This window comes from Sus scrofa, chromosome 2 (genome assembly GCF_000003025.6).
Source record: "Sus scrofa isolate TJ Tabasco breed Duroc chromosome 2, Sscrofa11.1, whole genome shotgun sequence".
NCBI classification, from domain to species: Eukaryota; Metazoa; Chordata; class Mammalia; order Artiodactyla; family Suidae; genus Sus; species Sus scrofa.
The window spans coordinates 133,220,649-133,244,261 of record NC_010444.4 but is presented as its reverse complement, the minus strand read 5'-3'; the positions used below and the strand labels follow the sequence as shown (position 1 = coordinate 133,244,261).

At 38.7% G+C, this 23,613-nt stretch overlaps 1 long non-coding RNA gene across 2 annotated transcripts in view; it reads right to left on the bottom strand.

The window, feature by feature from the left end:
* Window positions 15,444-23,613, bottom strand: part of LOC110259475 — a 407,237-nt gene continuing 399,067 nt past the window's right edge. For both annotated transcript variants that reach the window (XR_002341895.1, XR_002341896.1), the window contains 2 exons: window positions 21,857-22,020; window positions 15,444-15,548 (listed from right to left, as the gene is read on the bottom strand). This is a non-coding gene — a long non-coding RNA (uncharacterized LOC110259475). The remainder of the gene's footprint in view (window positions 15,549-21,856; window positions 22,021-23,613) is intronic.

Here is a 23,613-nt window from a genome sequence, read left to right as displayed (position 1 = left end):
GATCCCTTGCCAAGGGCAGTGGGTTAAGGATCTGGTGTTGCTGCAACTGTGGAGAAGGTCATAGATGTAGCTTGCAAATCCCTGGCCTGGGAACTTCCATATGCTGTGAGTGTGGCCATTTAAAAAAAAAAAAAGATTTACTCTCTTAACTTTTGAATGTGCAATACAACCTTATTCACTATAGTCATCGTGCTGTACATTATATCCTTATTATATCCTTGTGACTTACTAAAATCTAAATTTAAAATAAAAGGTATCAGAGGCAAAGGTCCACAACTGCATGTAGAACCTTGGGTGAAGGAAAGCAAGTGTTCTCAATCATGTTCAAAAAGCAAAAGCTAGAAAATGAAAAAGTCAAGAAAGTGAACAACTGATGTACTTAACCACAATAAAATTCAAAACTTCTGAAGGGTAAAAAGCAATGACTTATGAAATTTAAATGATAAAGTGGGAGGAAGTATTTTTTGCATACAAAGTAGACAGTTTCCCCTAAAATCATTTAAAAACAAACACAATACACCTGCAATGGGGTATGAGTAAAGAATATAAACATATGACTTATAAAAACGTAGCTACTAGTGTTCAATGAAATACATGTAAAGATGTTTGACTGTGAAAATGCCACAAATCCATCTCCCCAGGAGACCAAAGAGCATGACTCTGTGAACTGAACATTTTCACACTATACACTCCCAGACTGGGCCAAAGAATCTGAGTATTCCAAGCACCTTACAACCACAAAGATGCTTCAAGGAGGCAGTATCCTGAGATAAGTGACTCACAAGCCATGCCTGCCCCCAGGTACTCTCACCAGGTACACACAGCAAAGATGAGTTTACAACAGTCAGAACCTTACATCATTGCAAAGCCCTCAGAGAACTCATGTAAACCAAAGACATGCTTCCTGCCTTTCAAACTGCAGTCTAGAATCTCCTAAGAATTTTCAGATATTCAGAAAAAACAACAAAAGCTTGGTAGGTGTCAAGGGCATTGGAACTGCCAAATCTAAATTACAGAAAATGAACATCATAATTAAATAGATAGTAGAGAAAAACAGAGTAAAACTTTAAATATAATTAATATCCTCAAGGAGGCTTTCTTCTCTATGAAAATAGAAACATGTTCCTCTAAAATATTTTGTTGCTTAGAGATTAAATATAAATGTGTAATTCTTTTTTTTTTTGTCTTTTTTTTGTCTCTCTTTTTTTTTTTTTTGTCTTTTTGTCTTTTTGTCCTTTGTTGTTGTTGTTGCTATTTCTTGGGCCGCTTCTGCGGCATATGGAGTTTCCCAGGCTAGGGGTTGAATCGGAGCTGTAGCCACCGGCCTACGCCAGAGCCACAGCAACGCGGGATCCGAGCCGCGTCTGCAACCTACACCACAGCTCACGGCAACGCCGGATCGTCAACCCACTGAGCAAGGGCAGGGACCGAACCCGCAACCTCATGGTTCCTAGTCGGATTCGTTAACCACTGCGCCACGACGGGAACTCCTAAATGTGTAATTCTTAATACATAGTAAATGTATTATTTCATATAGTTTAAATTTATGCAAAAATTACATAGTATAAATTTATATATGTAAAATATTTAATGTTATGTAGATAGCAATACATAAACACACACACATATATAGGTTCATAAATGAATTCTGAAATTTAAAAACATACACAAAATAACAAGTCAAAAATAAGAAGAACCTTAAATAAAACATGGTTTGGTGAGATCATAGATTGAAGAAAAGGACTTATTAAAAAGTAACCTATAGGAATAAACAAATGGGACCTAATCAAACTTCAAAGTTTCTGCACAGCAAAGGAAACCCTAAACAAAATGAAAAGACAACCCACAGAATGGGAGAAAATCTTTGCAAATGAATCAACTGACAAGGGATTCATCTCCAAAATTTATAAACACCTTCTGCAGCTCAATACCAAAAAACCAAACAACCCCATCCAAAAATGGGTAGAAGATCTAAACAGACAGTTCTCCAAAGAAGAAATACGGATGGCCAAAAAACACATGAAAGGATGTTCAACATCACTCATTATTAGAGAAATGCAAATCAAAACCATGATGAGGTACACCTTACACCAGCCAGAATGGCCATCATCAAAAAGTCTACAAACAATAAATGCTGGAGAGGGTGTGGAGAAAAAGGAACACTAGTACACTGTTGGTGGGATTGTCAATTGGTGCAACCACTGTGGAAAGCATTATGGAGATTCCTCAGAAAACTAAACATAGAACTATCATTTGATCCAGCAATCCCACTCCTGGGCATCTATCCAGAGAAAACCATGACTCGCAAAGACACAGGTACTCTGATGTTCACTGCAGCACTCATTTCAATAGCCAAGACATGGAAACAACCTAAATCTCTATCAACAGAGGAGTGGATCAAGAAGATGTGGTACATATACACAATGGAATATTACTCAGCCATTAAAAAGAATGAAATACCGGCATTCTTAGCAACATGGATGGACCTAGAAATTATCATGCTAAGTGAAGTCAGCCATACAATGAGGCACCAACGTCAAATGCTTTCACTGACATGTGGAATCTGAAAAAGTTCAGACTGAACTTCTTTGCAGAACAGATGCTGACTCACAGACATTGAAATACTTATGGTCTCTGGAGGAGACAGTTTGGGGGGGTGGGGGGATGTGCTTGGGCTGTGGGATGGAAATTCTACTTTCTGTTACTGTGAGTTCAACTGTTTAGATTTCACACACAAGTGAGATCATTCAGCATGTCTTTCAGTGTCTAGTCTACTTCACCTAGGTTCATCCATGATGTAGTAAATGGCAGTATCCTTTTTTATGGTTGAGTAATATTCCATTGTGCATGTGCATGTGTGTGTACATACACAGACACACATGCACATTTTCTTTATATACTCATCTACTGATAGACATTAGTTTGTTTCCATATCTTGGCTACAGTGAATAATGCTGTGATAACAATGCAAGTACAAATATCTCTTCAAGATATTAACATTATTCCCTTTGGATAAAATCCCAGAAGTAGGACTGATAGATCATATGGTAGTTCTATTTTGAATTTTTTGAGGAACATCCATACTGGTTTTCATAGGGTTATGAATGCCAACAGTGCACACGTGTTCCCTTTTCTCTACATTCTTGCCAACACTTGTTGCCTTGGCTTTTTGATAAGTGCCATTCTAACAGGTGTGAAATGATATCTCATTGTGGTTTTGATTTGCATTTCCCTGGTGATTGGTGATGGTGAGCATATTTTCCTGCGCCTGTTGGCCATCTGCATTTGGGAAAATGCCTATTCAGGTCCTTTGCCTATTTCCTAATTGGATTGTTCTTTTTTTCTTTTTGATAATGAGTTGTATAAGTTATTTACCTATTTTGTATATTAATCCCTTCCCAGACATGTAATGTGTAAACGTTTTCTCCCAATCAGTAAGTTTTAGCTTTTTTGTTTTGTTGATGGTATTCTTTGCTGCGCAGAACCTTTTTAGTTTGATGTAGTCCCACTTGATTAGTTAGGCTTTTGTTGCCTGTGCTTTTGTTGTCAATTCCAAAAACTCACTGCCAAGAACAATGTCAAGGAGCTTTTCCCTTGTGATCTCTTTTGTTTCATGGTTTAGGTCTCACATGTAAGTAATTAATCCATTTTGAGTTGATTTTTGTGTAAGGTATAAGCTAAGGGTTCCAATTTTATTCTCTGCAAATTAAGAGGTTTTATTTATAAATAGAAAGTTAAAGGCACAGTTTGCGAACATCAGGTCAAGGTATTGGTGATTCGCTTAACCTTTCCCTCATGATGGAATCATGGCCCATCTAGCTCTAGCCATTATATCGTTATCTCAGGCTGTGAGAAGGAGGAAAAGGACAAAGAAAGTAGTGGCAATATTTTTATAGAGAAAACAAAACGTTCTCTGAAATCGTAGTAGATACGTGCCTACCTTCATTGGCCAGGATTGTGTCAAATGCCTACGGAAGTTGTAAAGGACACTAGAAAATCTGATTCATTCTATGTTTCAGCTGGGTACATTGCTACTTTCAATAAAACTGGATTCTATTAGAAAGAAAAAGATACTGGATATTGAGTGGGCTACTAACTCACTAAAAACTGTAAAAAGAATGATAATGATGTATACAAATTAATACAATATACTGCTGTCACAGAAATATATGCATTTTATCTTATGTAAAATGAAAAAATCTTAAACTGTATTTTTTTATGGGGGTTTCTGTATATCCTCATGAAAATGTATACACAAAGGTATTGCATTTAATTTCAATTTGGGAAAAAAAGAACGAAGAAAAACACAAGGGAATATCCTACAAAATAGTGAAGTTGGCTATATCTGAGGGAGGAAAGCATGGATAGTTTTAAAATATTTCTTGGTGCTTTGCTGTATTTTTTTTCCATTTTTCTACATTAACCATGTTGATTTTGGTAATTAAGAAAAATGCAGCAACCGGATATGTATCAAGGCTGGCATTAGCTAAGAGGAGTTTTATGCATCTTGGAGAGTTGGGCAGCCAGAATAATTTCAGAGACTGATAATTTATTTTAGGATTTTTTTCATTTGTTTGCTTGCCTTGTTTCATTTATTTGTTTATTTTGCAGATTTTCAACATAAAAACTATTTCATATTGAAAGTATTTATAAATAGAGATAGGATTTTAAAGACACCTGTTTACTTCCTGTTTCCTTTAATAAATTCACATTGCTTGCCAAAGCGCCAGCTTTATTATTATCTCCCCAGGCACAGGAAGGGAGCATTCTTTCCTGCAGAAAGTCAATGTGTTATCTAAAGCTAATACTTTTCACAACTGTTTTAAATTAATTTTTAAAATCACAGATGCTAGTCTGAACTTTTATCATGTGGGTGTTTTCTCCCTCTCTCTTTCCCCTCATTCCCTCCCTCCTTTTTTTAGCCTATGGTTTAATCACCAAAGAAGCAGAGGTATGATCCTGGACAGAAAATGAAATCTAATCAATCCATTCTCTCCAAAGGTTCAGCTTCTGGGATGTATCATTTTCAGTGCTGCTTGATCTTTAGCTTACTGATATCTTATTCCTCAGTCAATCAGAGACAAGAAAGTATATGAACTGAGCTGTAGAAAGCATATCAAACATTTGATGCCCGGGAGCTGCCATCTAATTCTTACCATCTCCTTGAGATGATTTACCTCAAAGCAGTGAATTTTGGAGGAATTTGATTTCCTTTTCTGTGCTACTGCTAACTCGTACTTATTTCACTGGATTGCTATGAAAAAATAAATGAACTAGGTTACATTGAAATAATTTTGGAATAATAAAGAGCAAGAGCCTAAAAGAAAAAAAAATTCTTTAAAAAAATTTAAGTATAGTTAATTTACGATGTTATGTTAGTTTCAAAGTGTACAGCAAAGTGATTCAGTTTTTTATATATAAACACACATATATAAAATATGCTTATGTATAATATATTCTTTTTAAGATACTTTTCTATTATAGGTTATTATAAGATATTGAATATATTTCCCTGTGCTATACAGTAGGTTCTTGAGGGTTATCTCTTTTATATACAGTAGTATCTATATGTTAATCCCAAAGTCCTAATTTATTCCTCCCCCATTCCATTTTCTGTTGGTAGTCGTAAATTTGTTTTCTGTCTGTGAGTTTGTTGTGTAAATAAGTTCATTTATATCATTTTTTTTAGATTCCATATCATACAGTATTTACTTCACTTAGTATAGTAACCTTTAGGTCCATTCATATTGCTGCAAATGTCATTATTTCATTCTTTTTATGGCTGAATAATATATATACATATATATTGCAGCAACTTTTAAGTTGCTTCCATGTCTTGGCTATTGTGAACAGTGCTGCAATGAACAGCAGGGTGAACGTACATTTTCAAATTAAGTTTTCTCTGGAAACATGCCCACGATTGGATTGATGTATCACATAGTAACTCTATTTTCAGGGTTTTTTTTGTTTGTTTTTTCTTTTAGGGCTGAAACTGGGGTCTATGGAGGTTCCCAGGCTAGGGGTCTAACTGGAGCTGTAGCCGCTGGCCTACACCATAGCCACAGCAATGTGGGATCCAAGTCGCATCTGCAACCTATGCCACAGCTCACGGCAGTGCTGGATCCTTAACCCACTGAGGGAGGCCAGGGATAGAACCTGTGTCCTCATGGATACTAGTCAGATTCATTACTGCTGAGCCGCAATGGGAACTTCTATTTTCAGTTTTTTAAGGAACCCCACAATACTGTTCTGCATAGTGACTGCATCAATTTACATTCCCACCAACAGTGTAGGAGGGTTCCCTTTTCTCCACACGATCTCCAGCATTTGTTATTTATAAACATTATAATGGTGGCAATGGTGGTACTTCATTTTAGTTTTGATTTGCATTTCTCTAATAATTAGTGATATTGAGTATCTTTTCATGTGCCTGTTGGATATCTGTTTGTCTTCACTGAAGGACTGTCTATTTAGGTTGTCTGCCCCCCCCCTTTTGTCTTTGCCTTTTCTTGAGCTGCTCCTGCAGCGTATGGAGGTTCCAAGGCTAGGGGTCGAATTAGAGCTGTAGCCGCCAGCCTATGCCACAGCCACCGCAACATCAGATCCCAGCTGTGTCTGCAATCTACATCACAGCTCACGGCAACGTCGGACTCTTAACCCACTGAGCAAGGCCAGGGATCGAATCCACGACCTCATGGTTCCTAGTTGAATTCGTTAACCACTATGCCACGACAGGAACTCCCCATTTTTTGATTGGGTTGTTTTATTGATATTAAGCTGTATGAGCTGTTTGTATATTTTGGAAATTAATCCCTTGTCAGAGGCATTGCTTATAAGTATTTTCTTCCAGTCATTTTGTCCATGGTTTCCTTTGCTGTACAAAAGCTCTTAAGCTTAGTTAGGTCCCAATTGTTTATTTCTATTTTCACTTCCATTATTCTCAGAGACAGATCAAAAAAGATATTGCTGTGATTTATGTCAAAGCGTGTCCTGCCTATGTTTTCCTCTAGGAGTTTCTAGTATCTGCTCTTACATTTAGGTGTTTTACCAATTTTGAATTTGTTTTTGTATTTGGTGTTAGAGAATGTTCTAATTTCATTCTTGTACATGTAGCTGTCCAGGTTTCCCAGAGCCACTTGTTGAAGAGACTGTCTTTTGGCCATTGGATATTCTTGCCTCCTTTGCCATGGATTAATTGACCATAGGTGTATGGGTTTATTTTTGGGCTTTTTATCCTGTCCCATTGATCTATATGTCTGTTTTTGTGCCAGTACTATACTGTTTTGATGACTGTAGCATTGTAAAATAGTCTGAAGTCAGGGAGCCTGATTCCTCCAGCTCTGTTTTTGTCTCCTCAAGATTGCTGTGGCTGTCTGGGGTCTTTTGTGTTCCCATACACATTTTGCTTGCCTGTAAAGCTTTTGATTTCTTCATCAAACTTGAATGAGAGCCTTACTGGGTAGATTATTCTTGACTGTGGGTTACTCTCTTTCATCACCTGCAGTATATCATGCCTTTCCCTCTAGCCTGTAGAAATTTCAGTTGAAAAATCAGCTGATGGCATTATGGGAGGTCCCTCGTAAGTTATGTGCTGCTTTTCCTTTGTTGCTTTTACAATTCTCTCTTTATCTTTAATTTTTGTCATTTAGATTACAATGTGCTGTGGTATATTCCTCTGTGAGTTAATTCTGTCTGGGACTCTATACTTCCTGGACTTGGGTGACTGTTTCCTTCCCCAGGTTAGGGAACTTTTCAGGTATTATCTTTTCAAATATTTTCTCAGGCCCTTTCTCTCTCTCTCATCACCTTCTGGGACCCCTATGATGTGAATATTAGTATGCCTGATGTGGTCCCAGATGTCTTTTAAACGTCCTCATTTCTTTTCCTTTTTCTTTTTTTTTTTTTGGCTTTTCTAGGGCTATACCCGCAGCATACGGAGGTTCCCAGGCTAGGTGTCAAATTGGAACTGTAGCTGCGATCCTATGCCACAGCCACAGCAATGCAGGATCCGAGCCATGTCTGTGACCTACATCACAGCTCTTAGCAACACCAGATCCTTACCCACTGAGCGAGGTCAGGGATCAAACCCACAACCTCATGGTTTCCAGTCGGATTCATTAACCACTGAACCACGATGGGAACTCCCTCATTTCTTTTCATTCTCTTTTCCTTTTTCTGTTTCAAAGTTGTGATTTCCACTATTTTTTCTTCCAGGTCACTGATCTGTTCTTCTGCCTCATTAAGTCTACTATTGATTCCATCTAGTGCATTTTTCATTTAAGTCATTGTATTCTTTAACTCTGTTTGGTTATTCTTTATATTTTCTAATTCTTTGTTAAAGACTTCTAACTTCTTGTTTGGTACATCCATTCTCATTCCAGGTTCTTTGATCATCTTTATGATCATTACTCTGAACTCTTTCTTGGGTAGATTGCCTATCTCCAAATCACTTAGCTCTTCTTCTGGGGTTTTACCTTGTTCCTTCATCTGAAACATTTTCTTCTGTCACATCATTTTGTCTACATTTCTATATGAATGTTTATGAATGTGGTGGGATACGTTCTTGACTTCGGGGAAGTGGCCCTTTGTGGGAGATGTCCTATGTGTCCCAGTAGTGCACTCCTCTCTCATCACCCAAGGGCCAGGGGCCGGTTTTATTGTCTGGCCTATGTCTGTGGACTCAGTCTGCAGGGTATGGGACTGTGGTTTTCTTGCTTCTGGTGTCTGCTTCTTGGTGGGTGAGGCTGGTCTAGAGACTTATGCAGAATTCCTGGCAGAAAGGGCCAGTGCCTGCCCCCTGGTGAATAGAACTGGGTCTTGGTCCTTTAGTAGGCAGAACCAGGTCTAGGGGTGTTTTGAGAGGCAGCTGTGGGCTCAGGATGTCTTTAGGCAGCCTGTATGATGATGTATGGGGCTGTATCCCCACTTAGTTTGTTGAGCTGTTGGGTGGGGCCAGGTCCTGGTGCCAAAACAGTCTCTGGGAGATCTCTGGCAGATGAATGCTCTCTAGTCTATTTACCACGAGTGTCTACATTCCCAGAGTGGGCCACAGTTGCCCCCTGCCTCCCTAGAAGACCATCCAAGGCCAGCAGGTAGGCAGGGCCCAGGCTTCTATCAAATTACTGCTTTTGCCCTTGGTCCTGGTGCATGTGAGATTTTGTGTATTCCCTTCAGGAGTGAAGTCTCTATTGTCCCCAGTCCTGCAGAGCTCCTGCAATTAAGCCCTGTTGGCAAAGACAAATGCTCTGGGGGCTCCTCTTCTGGGTGCCAGACGCCCAGGCTAGGAGGCCTTACATGGGGCTCAGAGTTCTCACTCCTGTGGGAGAACCTCTGTAATATAATTATTCTCTGGTTTGTGGGCTGTCACCTGGGGGGTACGGATTTTGGGAGTTGGATTATATCACGAGTTTGCCCCTCCTTCCAATCTCATTGTGGCTCCATCTTTATGTCTTTAAATAGAAGATATTTTCTGGTGGGTTTCAGTCTTTTTTGATGATGGTTATTCTGCACGTTGTTGTGATTTTAGTGTTCTCATGAAAGGAGGTGAGCTTAGGGTCATTCTACCCTACCACCTTGGCTGATCTTTCTTCTTTTCTAATAGTATTTGCCTACAAGATCTAAGAACCAACCTCTAGAATATGTGAGATTTTTAGGTAGTACTTTTTATTTCCTTGAGCTATGTCACATTTTAAACATTTTACATCTTCTGGGTCATCAACTTTTATTAATCTAAAGGATCATCAGTTAGAAATATACATTATTGATTCAGGAAAATTACTTTTGTTCCCAATGAGAAGGCAGCTCCTCCCCTCTGTTGGCTAGGACCTTGACCCTCAAAAGTCAACTATAAGCAGCATATTTAAAAATGGAGAATATTGTTAAGGGGTAAGAGCAGAATAACTAAAAATTTAGTCCTCTGATTTTTCTGCTATCTCTTTTTTAACATGAAAAAATGAGGTATTTTTTTTCAACATTTCTCTGAATAGGGAGTTTTCATGACCATAAGCTTGAAGCAAAGCACATGAGTCTGCCATGTTTGACATTTCAACAAGGCAAAAGGCAATAAAATAAAGATTCGTATATGGTTCTAGATATGTTATTATTATCCCCCCCCCTTTTTTTAATTTTGAAAGTGTGAGACTCAACTCTAATTTTACCAAATTACAAGAATGAATTAATTAACTGACCTTGAAACAAAGCAGACTACATGAGGGCTTTTTGAAAATGTAATTAAGCCTTAAGTAGTTCATCTAAAAAAAGTCTACAACATCAAAGCAAAATTACGTGATCAAGATGTAATTACTTCCTTTGAAAGAAAAAAAATCTCCTTTTGCAGAATCAAGAAGTTCCATCCTCAGAAAGAGCCTAACTCTGCTCAGGACTTCCTCCTTATCCAGAGAAAATGCAAATTATATGATACTTCTCTGTATGTCTAAGGTTCTTCATTCTTAAGTCATGTATGGTCTTGATGTCTACGGTAACCTAGATCTCAGCAAGAACCACTCTCTCAAGAAGAAAAAGAAAATAAGTAAGTTTGTCACATTCATCTTTAGTTAAGCACTCTTGTCTTGTGTTCTTTCCTCCAAATATGTGGCTCGATGTGTATTCTCTCCCCTCCTCTACAAAGATGGTCTTAAAAGCTGGGTAATATATCCAGGTATCACTGAAATTTCAGGATGACTTTAATTCCACAGTTAACTTCTTCCAGTTACATTTTCATTTTAATTATAATCCTTCAATTTTTTCCCAATAAAGGTATGAATTTCAAATATTAATTTTAGTAAACAGTACCTTGTCCACAATCAACACTCCCTGAATCAAGAATCAATGTCAAAAAAAGGGAGAGACATAAGTTTTATGTGCTACACGTATTAATATACCATTTAACCCCAAATACGTTATACATATTTATAATGTTTCACTTTCCTCTTCCATAAAATAGGATAATAGTTTGAGACTTTTTCATAGAATTTTGTAATAAAACTTAGGAATTGCAGAAACTTCTGTTTCCCTATTGTATCCCTCTCATGTTAATGGTTTCTTTCTTTTTATTGCATTTCCTCTCTTTAGCTAAGGATCTGCTCTCCACTCTCAAATTCTTATTAATTTAAGAATCAAATCAAACTTTTGCATCTCAATTGCAGACAGCACCCCCAAGCAAAGAAAAACAAGAGAAATAAAAAAGATTCATGAATAACATATTCACATTATTCCAACATTTTCCATGGTTCTTTTAAATATAACTCATTAACTCAGGGCCAAGATAGCATCTTTTTGTTCTCTGCTTTATATAGATACTCTGTCAAATGTCTGAATTCTTGTTTTTGTCTTATTACAAAGGAAAAGTGAAAGAAAACCATTGTGTAGAAAAAAATAACATGTTCATAAAAGAAAATATTAATATTAGATTGAGAAAAGAGATTCTTCATGAAGACACACACACACTAAGTTACAGAGTTCTGTGAAATTTCAAGTTATTTTATCATGGCTCATTTATTAAAGATTAAAAACTCTTAATGTCTATTGAAAATACTAAGGTGAGAACATATAGTTTTGTTTCTGACTCCTGATTTCAGTAGTGTAGAAATGAGGTCTTATTTTATCCAGAATCTATAAAAACTTTTGTTGAATGAGTTAGGGGAACTTTTGAAACAGAGATAAGGACAGTAATGAGAAAAAAAACCATTCCTTCTCAGTATGTGTTGTGGGGGTGATTTAAATATCATGATGAGTAGAGGGAATCTAACGTGGGGATTGGCAGCACAGGCTCTAAGATCAGTTTGGATTCAATTCTAATTCCCTCACCTCCCAGTTGTATCACACTGAGCAAATTATTTAAAATCTACAGGGCTCAAGTTTTTAAATCTGTAAAATGGATACACTGATATGCTCTAACTCATACAGCAATGTGTCAGTAGGCATTTAGCTTTGGTTTATAGTCCTCCCCCCCGCAAACCCCCACATGGGCCACACCTTCAGCATATGGAAATTCCCAGCCCAGGGGTCGAATCAGAGCTGTAGCTGCTGGCCTATGCCACAGCCACAACAACGCCAGCACTGAGTTGTGTCTGTGAGCTACACCGCAGCTTGGGCCAACGCTGAAACCTTAACCCACTGAACCTTCATCCTCACAGAGACTATGTTGGGTTCTTAACTCTCTGAGCCACAATGGGAACTCCTTGGTTTATAGTTTCATTAACTACTTTCTAGAAGAAGAATCACTGAATATAAAATAATCATTTAAATACAAATTTAACAGGGCAGATGGTTTGAGTTTACAACAATGAAGGGGTTTCTACTACCTTTATAATCTCCAGCCTCATAAAACGGTTCTCCCTCAGCAACCTGATGACTTCCCCTCAAATTTCACAGAGAAAACAGAAGCCATCAGAAAGAAATTTCATCTTCCCACCACCGAATTTAAGAACCTTCTGGCATTAACACCCATATCCTCTCTTCCATCCTATTTCAACAAAAGATCTCATCATGCTTCTGTCTGCTGGAAGTCCCTCCACTTTTGCTCTGGATCAAATTTCCTCTTACCTTTAAAAGCCTATACAATGTCAACATCCATCATTCTTTTCCATGATTAATTTCTTCCCTTCTATATATCATTCTAGTAGAATACAAACATGCTCTACTGTCCTTCATATTAAAATCAGGAGTTCCCATTATGGCTCAGTCAGTGGTTAACAAACCCGACTAGTACCTATGAGGACGCAGGTTCGATCTCTGGCCTCGTTCAAGGGGTTAAGGATCTGGGGTTGCTGTGGTGTAGGTCACAGATGCAGCTTGGATCCCACGTTGCTTTGGCTGTAGCATAGACTGGCAGCTATAGCTCTGAATGGACTCCCAGACTGGGAACCTCCATATGCCATGGGTGCAGCCCTAAAAAGACAAAAAAAAAAAAAATCAAATCAAATACAACAAAGTTTGATGCTATATCATACCACCACCTATTTCTCAACTGCCATTCACAGATAAACCTCTTAAAAATGTGGTCTGCTTTCACCTCCATCTACCTCATTATTTCAAGCCACTGCAACCTGGCTTCTCACCCACTTATGCACTGAAACTGTTCTTGTCAGGGTCACTAGTGAGTTCCACGCTGTCAAATCCAACTGTCCTTTTTCTTTCTACTCTGCCTTTCAGACTCACTTAATATAGGTGACTATTCTCTCCTTGTAATCATATCGCCGATTCCCTTTAGAGACACTGGACTCACCTTGTTTTCCTTGTACCTCAGTCCCCTTTGCTTTTCTCTAATGCCTGATCTATAAACATATGACTATCTCAGAGCTTGGCTTCTACTCTTCACTATCTATATAATTTCCGAGATCACTTTAATCCCTTCCTTAAGGTTCTACTTATCATATTCAGGTTAAGAAATCCATCCCCAATTCCTTTTAAGCCCAGATCTCTTCCCCAAGCTCTGGACTTATAACAAAGAGCATATTTAAAATCCCCACTTGGATAAGTCAGAGATTCGTCAGTGCTAATATGTCAAAGAGGGAGCCTCTACTACACTCTCCATGGTAGCCTGGTCTTCCTGTCTTCAACCTTCAGTGATTGGCACCATCATCATCCTAGTATCTCAGGCCAAGAAAACATAATGCTCGTTCTTGATTCCTCTCTCTTTCTTGGCTCCTCTATTATGTGTATCGGAAAGTGCTGTTGATTCTGAATCTTAAATGTCTCCATAATTCATATCAATGAAAATTATTAGGAGAGAGATTTTATCACATCAATTCAACCTTTTAAAAGGTGTATAGTTTTCGGTTAGAGAGAATGGATAAAAAGCTTTTTATAAAACTATTTTCTCAATCCCATGAAAGCCACCAAAAACAACTAAAGGAATGCAAAGAGAAAAAAGGGAGGGAGTTCCTGTCATAGCTCAGCGGTTAGCAAGTCCGACTAGGAACCATGAAGTTGTAGGTTCGATCCCTGGCCTTGCTCAGTGCGTTAAGGATCCAGCATTGCCGTGAGCTGTGGTGTGGAGCTCACAGAGACAGCTCAGATCCCTCATTGTTGTGGCTGTGGCATAGGCCAGCAGCTACAGCTCTGATTAGACCCCTAGCCTGGGAACCTCCATATGCTGCGGGAGTGGCCCTAGAAAAGACAAAAATAAATAAATAAATAAAAAATTAAAAAGATAAGAAAAATAAGGAAAAAAGAGAAAAATTTCATTTTCAATTAAATTATAAAAAACAGGAGGTATATTTGTCATACTGAGAAAGCTAGACTAAGACAAGGGAGTACACTTAAGAATAGGCACACATTGGCTTAGGTTGTGAATGAGAAACAATTGTCTAAAAGCAAAAGATTCTGTCCTGAAAGAGTAACAAGATCTGGAAGGATAAGAGGGCCAACAAAAGCGATGGACACTGTAAACTTGACAGAGATACAGGAAAAGCAAACAGAATGGACAACCAAGCTAATATGTCATTTTTTCTGGTCTATAACCTGGACCACGGATGGATAAGATGAGGTTAATGCAAGAGGAGAGGTAATTATTACACACCACCAGATCTGAGCAGGAGAGCTGTGACAAAAAGAATTTGATATGTCATAAAGATTGCTAGAACACTGAAAATTGAGATCAGAGGTTCTCACGGCAAAGGAAATCACAAGTCTTCCTAGAGGGTTTTTAAAAATGAGAAACCTAAACCTACATTGTTCTAACTCACCTCACCTCTACTTCTATCCAGTTCTCCAGCTATATTCTTCAAATAACTTGACCCATTAAAAGCAGCAGAAGAAAAAATTTAAATATGTATTCATACTCCCAAAAAAGTAGGGAGGAAAAATAAAAAGCAGGCAGTTAAAGAAAATACATTGCAAGAACATCTGCCCAACAGATTAGGAGTTCAGACAAATAATTCTCCATGGTCTCAAATAAATTTCCAACAACATTACCTGTCCATAAAAGAAAAGCTCACAAAAGAGACAAATGAGTTGCTAAGACAGTAGAAGATAAAAGGTGAGCTAGCTGAGTGCAGGAATAAAATGAAAAAGAAATACACAAAGAGAAAAAAGATAAACTAAAGACAATTAAAAATAAGATAAAAATGAGTTAAATAACATTAAGGTACATGCTGAAAACCTAGAGGACGTTATAGAGAAAGAATAATGGAAAAGTATAAATATATAGGAATGATTATGGAGAGGGTGGGAGACTGAAGGCCACACAAAAACCCATTGCATGTATAATTAGTGCTCAGAAGCAGAATTTATAAAGCATGGAACTGAAGAACCACTCAGAGACCAAAAAACATCTTTTAAAATTTTAAATTATACCATAGTTTAATCTGCATATCTGAAGAACACTCTATTTCCCAGAGGTCACAGGAAAATTTCTTTAAAAAATGAGAGACACTAAATTATATCCTGTTTGTGAAATTAGTTAAGGAAAGATTTCACTTGCAGAAAGGATTTACCTGTAGGATATGGTCATCCAAATAGAAAAGGAAGCTGTGTAGAGGGAAAAGTCAGGTTCCTTCAGACTTTTCTGCAGCTAGCTCCCATGCCAGGAGTCAAGGAAGATATATCTACAACATTATAAGAAAATAAAATGTCATAAAACCATTGTAAAACAGTGACTTTATCCTTCAAGCATCACGGCAATTGGATGTTACCAAACATATTAGAACTTGAAATCTCATACAAGCCTCTGTGTCTCCATTTCTTGAAATGAAAGACTTTTGCTTTAGTTTCCCTGGCCTCTCTTGAGTCTCACAAGGCTAGCTCAAGAGTTTATGATGAGGCAATGTGAAGATGTAGAAACAAAGAATAGCTGTTAGGGAGTTCCCATTGCAGCTCAGCAGGTTAAGAACAAGACTAGTATCCATGAGGATGTGGGTTTGATCCTTGGCATCGCTTGGTGGGTTAAGGACCTGACATTGCCAAAAGCTGCAGCTTGGATCTGGTATTGCTGCGGCTGTGGCATAGGCCAGTAGCTGCAGCTCTGATTTGACCCTTTGCATGGGAACTTCCATATCCTTCAGGTGCAGCCCTAAAAAGAGAAGAAGAAGAAAAAAAAAAGAATAGCTGTTGGACCTGAAAACTGCTAACAATTTAGACTATAAGTCTGCCACATGGCAGAATCATGGAATTTCCAGTTCCCTGAAAGATGTAAATAAAGGCATGACACACAATCCTAAGTTGTTTTTACAGGAAGCAGACCCCCATTAGATGAAAAAGCTAAGTGCAAGCACACAGAACTAGACTGGCTGAAATTAAAAGGCTGATGAAGCTTGAAGCTTGGATGTCAACCAATCTGAAAACTATGCATGAGTTGATCACACACCCTGTACTACCTCACACTGCCTTTAAAACCCCTTCCCTGAAAGCCAAGTTTGAGTCTCTTGAACATGAGCTTCCTATTCTTCTTGCGTGGCACCCTTCAACAAATGCTGTACTTTTCTTTTCTTTTTTTTTTGGTTTTTTTACCATCTCTTGGGCCGCTCCTGTGGCATATGGAGGTTCCCAGGCTAGGGGTCGAATCAGAGCTGTAGCCACTGGCCTACACCAGAGCCACAGACACTAGATATCCGAACCGCGTCTGCAACCTACACCACAGCTCACGGCAACGCCGGATCGTTAACCCACTGAGCAAGGCCAGAGATCGAACCCGCAACCTCATGGTTCCTAGTCAGAGTCGTTAACCACTGAGCCATGATGGGAACTCCGAATGCTGTACTTTTCTTCACCACAAGCTGGTTTTACTCTATGTGAGTAGCAGACCCAAGTTTGGTTCAGTAACAAACTTAGCACACATAAAATCCTCAGGAGAATAAACAAATACCTGAAAATAAAATCCATCCACATAAATATTAAACTAAAGGAATAAGGAATGCATGAAAACAAGATTGCCACTGAATTTCTCATGACAATGCTAAACTCAAGAAAATGAAAAAGTAATAACTCAGAAGTTCTGAGAAGAGTAATTCTGAACCCAGATACTTCTGACAAATAAACTGTCCATCGTGAAGGCAAAATCTCAACAATTTAAGATAAGTAAGAACTCAGTTTTCTACTCACAGACATCCTCTGAAAGAATTACCTTAGAAGATATTTCAGCAAAAAGGAAAGAGAATTATAAGGACAAATTGGGATGTACAAAACAACGTTGGACGAATAAAGCAGTAAAGCTTATTAATTCTCTTATTTGTTTTCAAGGAAAGATAATAGACACTGATTGCTTCTAGATGGTATTCATAAAATACAAGTAGAAATATGTGTGTGTCAGTCAGCTTTTACTAGCCAATATTGTATTACAAAAAATCCCAAACATCTCAGTCCTTTACGAAAGAGTTTTCTTCTTAGTTTTATGCCATCTACAGATTTCTCTCTCTCTCTCTCTCTCTATATATATATATATATACACATACACGTATATCTTTTTCTTTTTAGGGCTGTACCTATAGCACATGGACAACCCCAGGCTAGCAGCTGTATTGGAGCTGGCCTACACCAGCCATACCAATGAAGTATCTGAGCAACGTCTGTGACCAGACCTCAGCCTGTGGCAACGGTGGATCTCTAACCCACTCAGTGAGAAGAGGGATTGAACCCACTTCCCCAAGAACACTAGTTGGATTCTTAAACCACTGAGCCACAACGGGAACTCCCCATATTTTGGCCTTTGTCCATTTACCATTGTAACCAAAATATGGAGAAATATGTTATGATAAAAAGTATGTGTAACACTGCTGTACTCAAAATATAGTCTGCTGACTAGCATTACTCATCCATGATAAGGGAAGTACAGAGAATAAGGTTAGCACACATAGGAATGGGAGGAGTTTATTAATAATCTCTCTGGGTTTCAAGCCGGAAACGGAAAATCCACATCAATCAACCCTGCAGAACCACTCCCCGCCCTCAACCTTTTCAAAGTCTGGGCTTTTAAGGGGCAGAGATGGTTCTGTTTGGGTGAGGAGGGTGTGGAGGCTGTGCAGAGTCATGGACAGAAGATGGGCAAGGCTTCAGCCCAGAGTGTGGCAACCTCCTTGACTGAGGGTTGAAGGTTGCAACTTGGTGTTAGTTTGCAAACTCAGGAGCTTCCTGGGTGAATCCGAACCGGGGCCACATATGTGGAAGGCAGAAGAAGATCGAAGAAAAACGCAGAGTACTCCAGACTGGTAGGTGGCAGTTCTAATAATCAAGGGAACGTACTTACAAGGCTTGTCTTTTGGCTGCAAAACGAGCACATCTCCATGCTCGCCAGAATCTTGAAAGTTTATACAGAGGCCTTAACTGTGCTTGGTCATGCATACCATCCAGGTGGTCTCAGTACCACACTGCTCTCTCAAGTCTGCATCCTTGAAATGGCACCCACTGTGAGAATGGTGGGCAGAACATACATTCTTTCTCCTATACAAGGACAGGGGAGGAGCCACCAATTACATGGGTCCAAACAGGGTCAAGCCATGCTCATGGGCTCTCAATGGCCTTCTCTATAATTTGGGTCCCTCTGGCTCCTCAGAACTGGCAGGAATTCCAATGGGGACAGTCACATGTGGGCTGTGAACTAGGAAGCTTGGTCTTGGGCACTCCAGTGACATTCCCATGGCTGTGGCTGAGAGCATGGCCTCCCTGCAGCCTCAGCTGGACAGGGCACTGCATAACACAGGGGGCCAGGCACTATGGCCAACAGAAACAGTAGAACATTCCTGTTACCTTTCTTTTTTTAACTGAGTAAACTCTGGAACTTACTTTCATATAACAAAGGAGGGACAAGAGCCTTAAATTTTACTGAGATTCGAGACAGAGCAAACCCTGGCATATAGATGTTAGCTAAAGACGTAATTTCTGGCATGGGTGGTCAATGAGAACCTGCTGTACAGCACAGGGAGCTCTATATTGGGGTCTGCAATAATCTATATGGGAAAAGAATCTGAAAAAAAAAAGGCTATGTGTATATGTATAACTGAATCACTTCGTTGCATAGCAGAAATTATCACAACATTGTAAATCAACTCTATTTCAATAAAACTTAAAAAATGTTATTTTAATTTAGACTAATGTAAAATGCAACACATCGTAGACTGCCAGTGCCATGCAAAGATTGGCTGGCTTTCTACTTGTTAGGCATTGTGTTCAGCAAATTAAATTATTTAGTTCTCAAGCCCTAGGAAGTAATCATTACCATGACCCCCATCTTACAGAGGAGCGGACTGGTGCTTAAAGAAGATGTGCCACAAAATTTGCAGCTAGCACAACTCAACAACTGTCAGATATACTAGTAACTTCTGTGGAACCAGTGTAGTAGAGTGGGAAAAAATAGGCCTCAAGGTCAGAAAATGCCTTTTGGAGATTAAATCTTGCTTTTACTACTAACTCTAGTACACAGTTAACACCTAAAACATTAATTTCCATTCTCTTTTCTATTCCTCCATTCTTTGTTGGTATACAAACCTAGAAAGAGATGAGCAATAAAAATTCACATGTGTTTGGAAGTCTCAGGCAAAATTCACATATATTTTGCCATGAAATATATTGCAAATGGCATTTGGAAATGAGAGGAAAAGCTTGTCTTAAATATCAGCTTCAGATCACTCACTTAGGAAAATCAAAGTTTACCTTACCTTTTATTAGTGAGCAATTCCCAGTAAGTCTTGAATGCATTAACCTTCCAATAAGAGCACCTGTCAAAGTTTCTGGCTTATTGGAGGCATGTATCTAGTGTCTGCTCGTCATTTTCTTATGCTTCAGAAACAGTGAAAACCAATGGAAGGAACATGGGCTTTGGAGTTATAAAAACAGAGCTGCAATCCTAGTTTCTTCCCTTACTAGGTTTGTAACTGCATAAATTCTTCATTTGTGGGGGCTTCAGTTGCTTCATGGCATCTTCACAGAATGACATGAGAATAAAGTCAGAGAAAACATGCAAAGTCCTTATAGAATACTCAGTGCAATGTAGGATCAATAGCTCGGTAAGTAGTTATTTTTATTTTAGCTGTTCCTTCTCATCTGTCAGATCAAGTGCTTCTGCTAACTCAAAGAGGTGAGATATAGTTTTTAAGGGCTATTGGTGCTGCAAAGCAAGATGTCTGCCAGACAGTCTTCTTATGAATAACCCATTGCATTAGGTAACTCATATTTTTATTCTCATAAAGCAACTCTGTGTGCTCCAGTTTAATAAGTATTACCTGGGCATTGATTGGCCCTGTACTAGGTTCTGTGGGTTTAAATGGGTAGAAGTCACCTCTGCTCTCAAGAAGAGGACTCCTGAGTACTAAAGAACTCAGTCTGATCCTAAATTCCATAAAGACATAAGGGGTGTGCTTCACTTTTGTAACTCCTAGGGTACCTAGCACAATGCCTTCACTGAGCTTAGGAATGTTGCTGAATTTAACAGAATTTCTGCCAGGATCCCACTTCCTCGTGGTGTAAGTTCAAATTTCTCCCACAGTATTGCACAGTTCATCTGCGACATGCAAAGATGGCTGGAATAGTTCCAGAGATGTTTTTCTTACTTTTCTCATTTAAGCTGTCCTAGTCTTCTAGATTTAAATGGGCCATCCATGTCTCTATAAATCCTATCATCTATTAAATCCTTTCATGTTTCAGAGAATCCATCTTTGCACAGACTAGATAATAAAAATCAAAGAAGGAAAGGTTAAAAGCGGGAGAGATGGAGGAGGAAGAGAATTACAATAAGAAGATACAGAAAACAAGTTCTTGGAAGAATTATCAGTGAAGACATAATTATTATGCATTAACAGCCGACAGCTAGCATCAGTCCAAGGAAGTTGTCTGTATTCTCTAAGAACTTCAGACAACGTGGTATTCATTTATAAATTCTTGACAGCTCTTTAGATAAAGTGTGTATAAAAATTTTTCAGCAATCCATTATCTGCCTGGATGTACTTTAATTTTAGAGTTAGAATATATTTGAAGTAATTTCCCCAAGTCCTAAACACACTTTCCTTTAACTCTATGACCTACTTTAAAAGGATCATTAAAAAGATTAAACTGAGTTGAAAAGTTCCTCTTTTCCTTCTTTGGTTCTTTGTTCTATCCATATAGCCTGAACAGTGTTTCTGGCTCAATCAATTGGATCTAAGTAATTGTTTTGAAAAATACATTCAGCAGTCAGGATGGAATGTTTACCATCATCCTGCCCAAGCCAAGGCTGTCTGAATGTGCCGAGAAATTCTGATGCGGAAACAGTTCAGACTGGGGTAAACAATTAAGGGAAAGGTAGCATAGAAAGCACCCTAGGAGACAATACAAAGAGACAGTCCATGTTAAATCTTCCAGGTTTTTCAGAGAATTCATAAACAACTGAAATTGCCTTTTTGATTGTTTGATGACCCCAACCAGCCTGCTCACGAGCAGACTGTCCAGAGTAGCCTCTTTTCTAGCTGCCAGGGAACCAGCTTTACTCCTGTCACCAACCCCAATATGCAAATCTCACTGATCTCAGAATCCTTGTCGGGTTTTTTTGAGCCTATACCTATTTTCTTATAAATCATGTTCTTTGATGACATTAAAAAAGTTATCTCCCTTCCATGTGGATAAGCTGCCATTTCGCTTGCAGCTAAACTAATAAAATGCCTGAGTTGTTCTTCAAAAGTCCTAACACAAGGAAGCAGCTCCATTATGGCCAAGTTCCAGGAGAGTTTTCTCATATGCCATTAAATAGTAATTCAGGCTCACCTAATAACAGAAAAGAGAGGGCTACTGCAAACTATAAAGCAAGTTAGTAAGGAATCATTATTTCACGTTCTGGTTTTACATGTCTTTTGGGTTGAAAGTAAACGCTATAGAAAGGCAAAATGTAAAACAGTAGTGAGGTAGTGGAGTAGGGTCATCCTAAGTGCAATAACCATCAGGGGAGTCTTCTTACATTCAGCTAAATGTTCAGCTGGCTCTGGAAGACAGATGGAGGATGGAGCCCCGCTTGCTACCGGTAAGAGCGGCATCGAGATTCTTCTTTAGAGGAGTCCTTGCAGCCACTGACGCAGTCCACACAGCCACCCAGCAGCTGTTCTCTTTGCTCCCTCACTTCACCTTTGTAAAAAAAAAAAGCTGTACTGGTCACTTGTGAAAAAACATGGAAGACTTTATTCAAGACGACTGAAGTAGGGGAGGGAGACTGAACACAACTCCCTTGAAGCAAGAGGTGGGAAGATTTTCAAATACTGAGGTGAGCTAATGGGGAAGTACTGGAGGATCTTGGCTGGAAGGTTACTCAGTGTGAGTAGGGTGTCTTTGTTGGCTAATTGCCCCTTACTGCTGATTGCAGCTTAGGTTCCTATCCTGCCAAAGAGGCTGGGGGCTGGCCTCTTCTTTCTTGATGGTTACATTTCAGAGGGAGGGTTCCCTGGTCCTTGAGAAAGACATTCCTGGGTCATGGAAGATTTACATTTCAAAGGAGCAGAGGAAGAAATCAAAATTGTGAGTTTTCTGAAGTTAATACTCGAAGAAAAGGGTGGCAAGGGGACTATGGTCTTGAAGAAATCTGTCAAAAGTTTAGTGAAGCGTGGGGGAGTGTTAAGGCCATCTGGGTACCCCAGGTGACAGTCAGGTGCGAGAGAATGAACCACACTGGTTTAAAAGCCTCCCGCCCCATGGGATCCTGAATCTCTAGAAAGAGTTCCAAAGGGCCCCCTAAGGGACATGTCTGACTATCAGGGTCATCACGCTCAGGGAGGCCCAGAGTTATGAATCCCTATTAGATCTTCATAATTCTTCCAGTGCAGATGCAATTTACCAAATGAGGGTCAATTTTACCACAAGCCATACTTCTTAATAACATGGCTGACATTTTGTCTTTAGCAGGTTTCCAGAAGAGAAAAACACAGCAATTTAACTGGGAGGCAAATTCTTATGTGGAAGAGGAGTGATTTTTTATTGTTATCTTTGCTCTTAATAGGCATCATTAAAATGTTATATTCTACTTCTTTGCTTTTTCTCCAAACACCTTCTAATCTTCCAAAAACATGTACCCTCATGAGAAAATGTATACTATTACATACACACATGTACACGTCCAATCTGTCATGCTGTCCTTCACTATTCAAGATTGGCTGAAATTCCTTCTTGGCAAAATCTTTCTTCAGTTTCATCATTTTGTAATTCTACTAAGTTAAATAAGTGCATGACACATGTTGCTGGTTATGAACATATTCTTAGTTCTCTCAATACTCTAATTTTCTATTTCCTTCTCTTGGGTTTCTAATTCATTAATACTACTTTGAAAAGCAGGACTCTGTGGACACACATATTTGTGGACTGATTATAGACCTTGCCCATGCAATCTGTACTTATCCTTTTAGTACTCACAATGGCCAGGCTCTCTAACATGTATTAAATAAATATACATCCCTCTGTCAAGGAGGTTGACAGCTGGAGTACAACAGACCTAATTTCTTTCCAACATAATATGACAAAAAATATTATAAAAGAGATATACTTGGGTAGTGAAATAGAAAATGAAAAATGAAAACTAGTGAAAATGTACCTAAGTGTATTAGATGTTAGATGTAAGGTTCAATACAATTGCTATAATTGTACCTTAGATTTAATTGAGCCTCCTAAGAGTTTGCTAAAAAAGGCAAATTATGGTATCACAGTGTACATTAAAAAAAAGTTGAGGGAGTT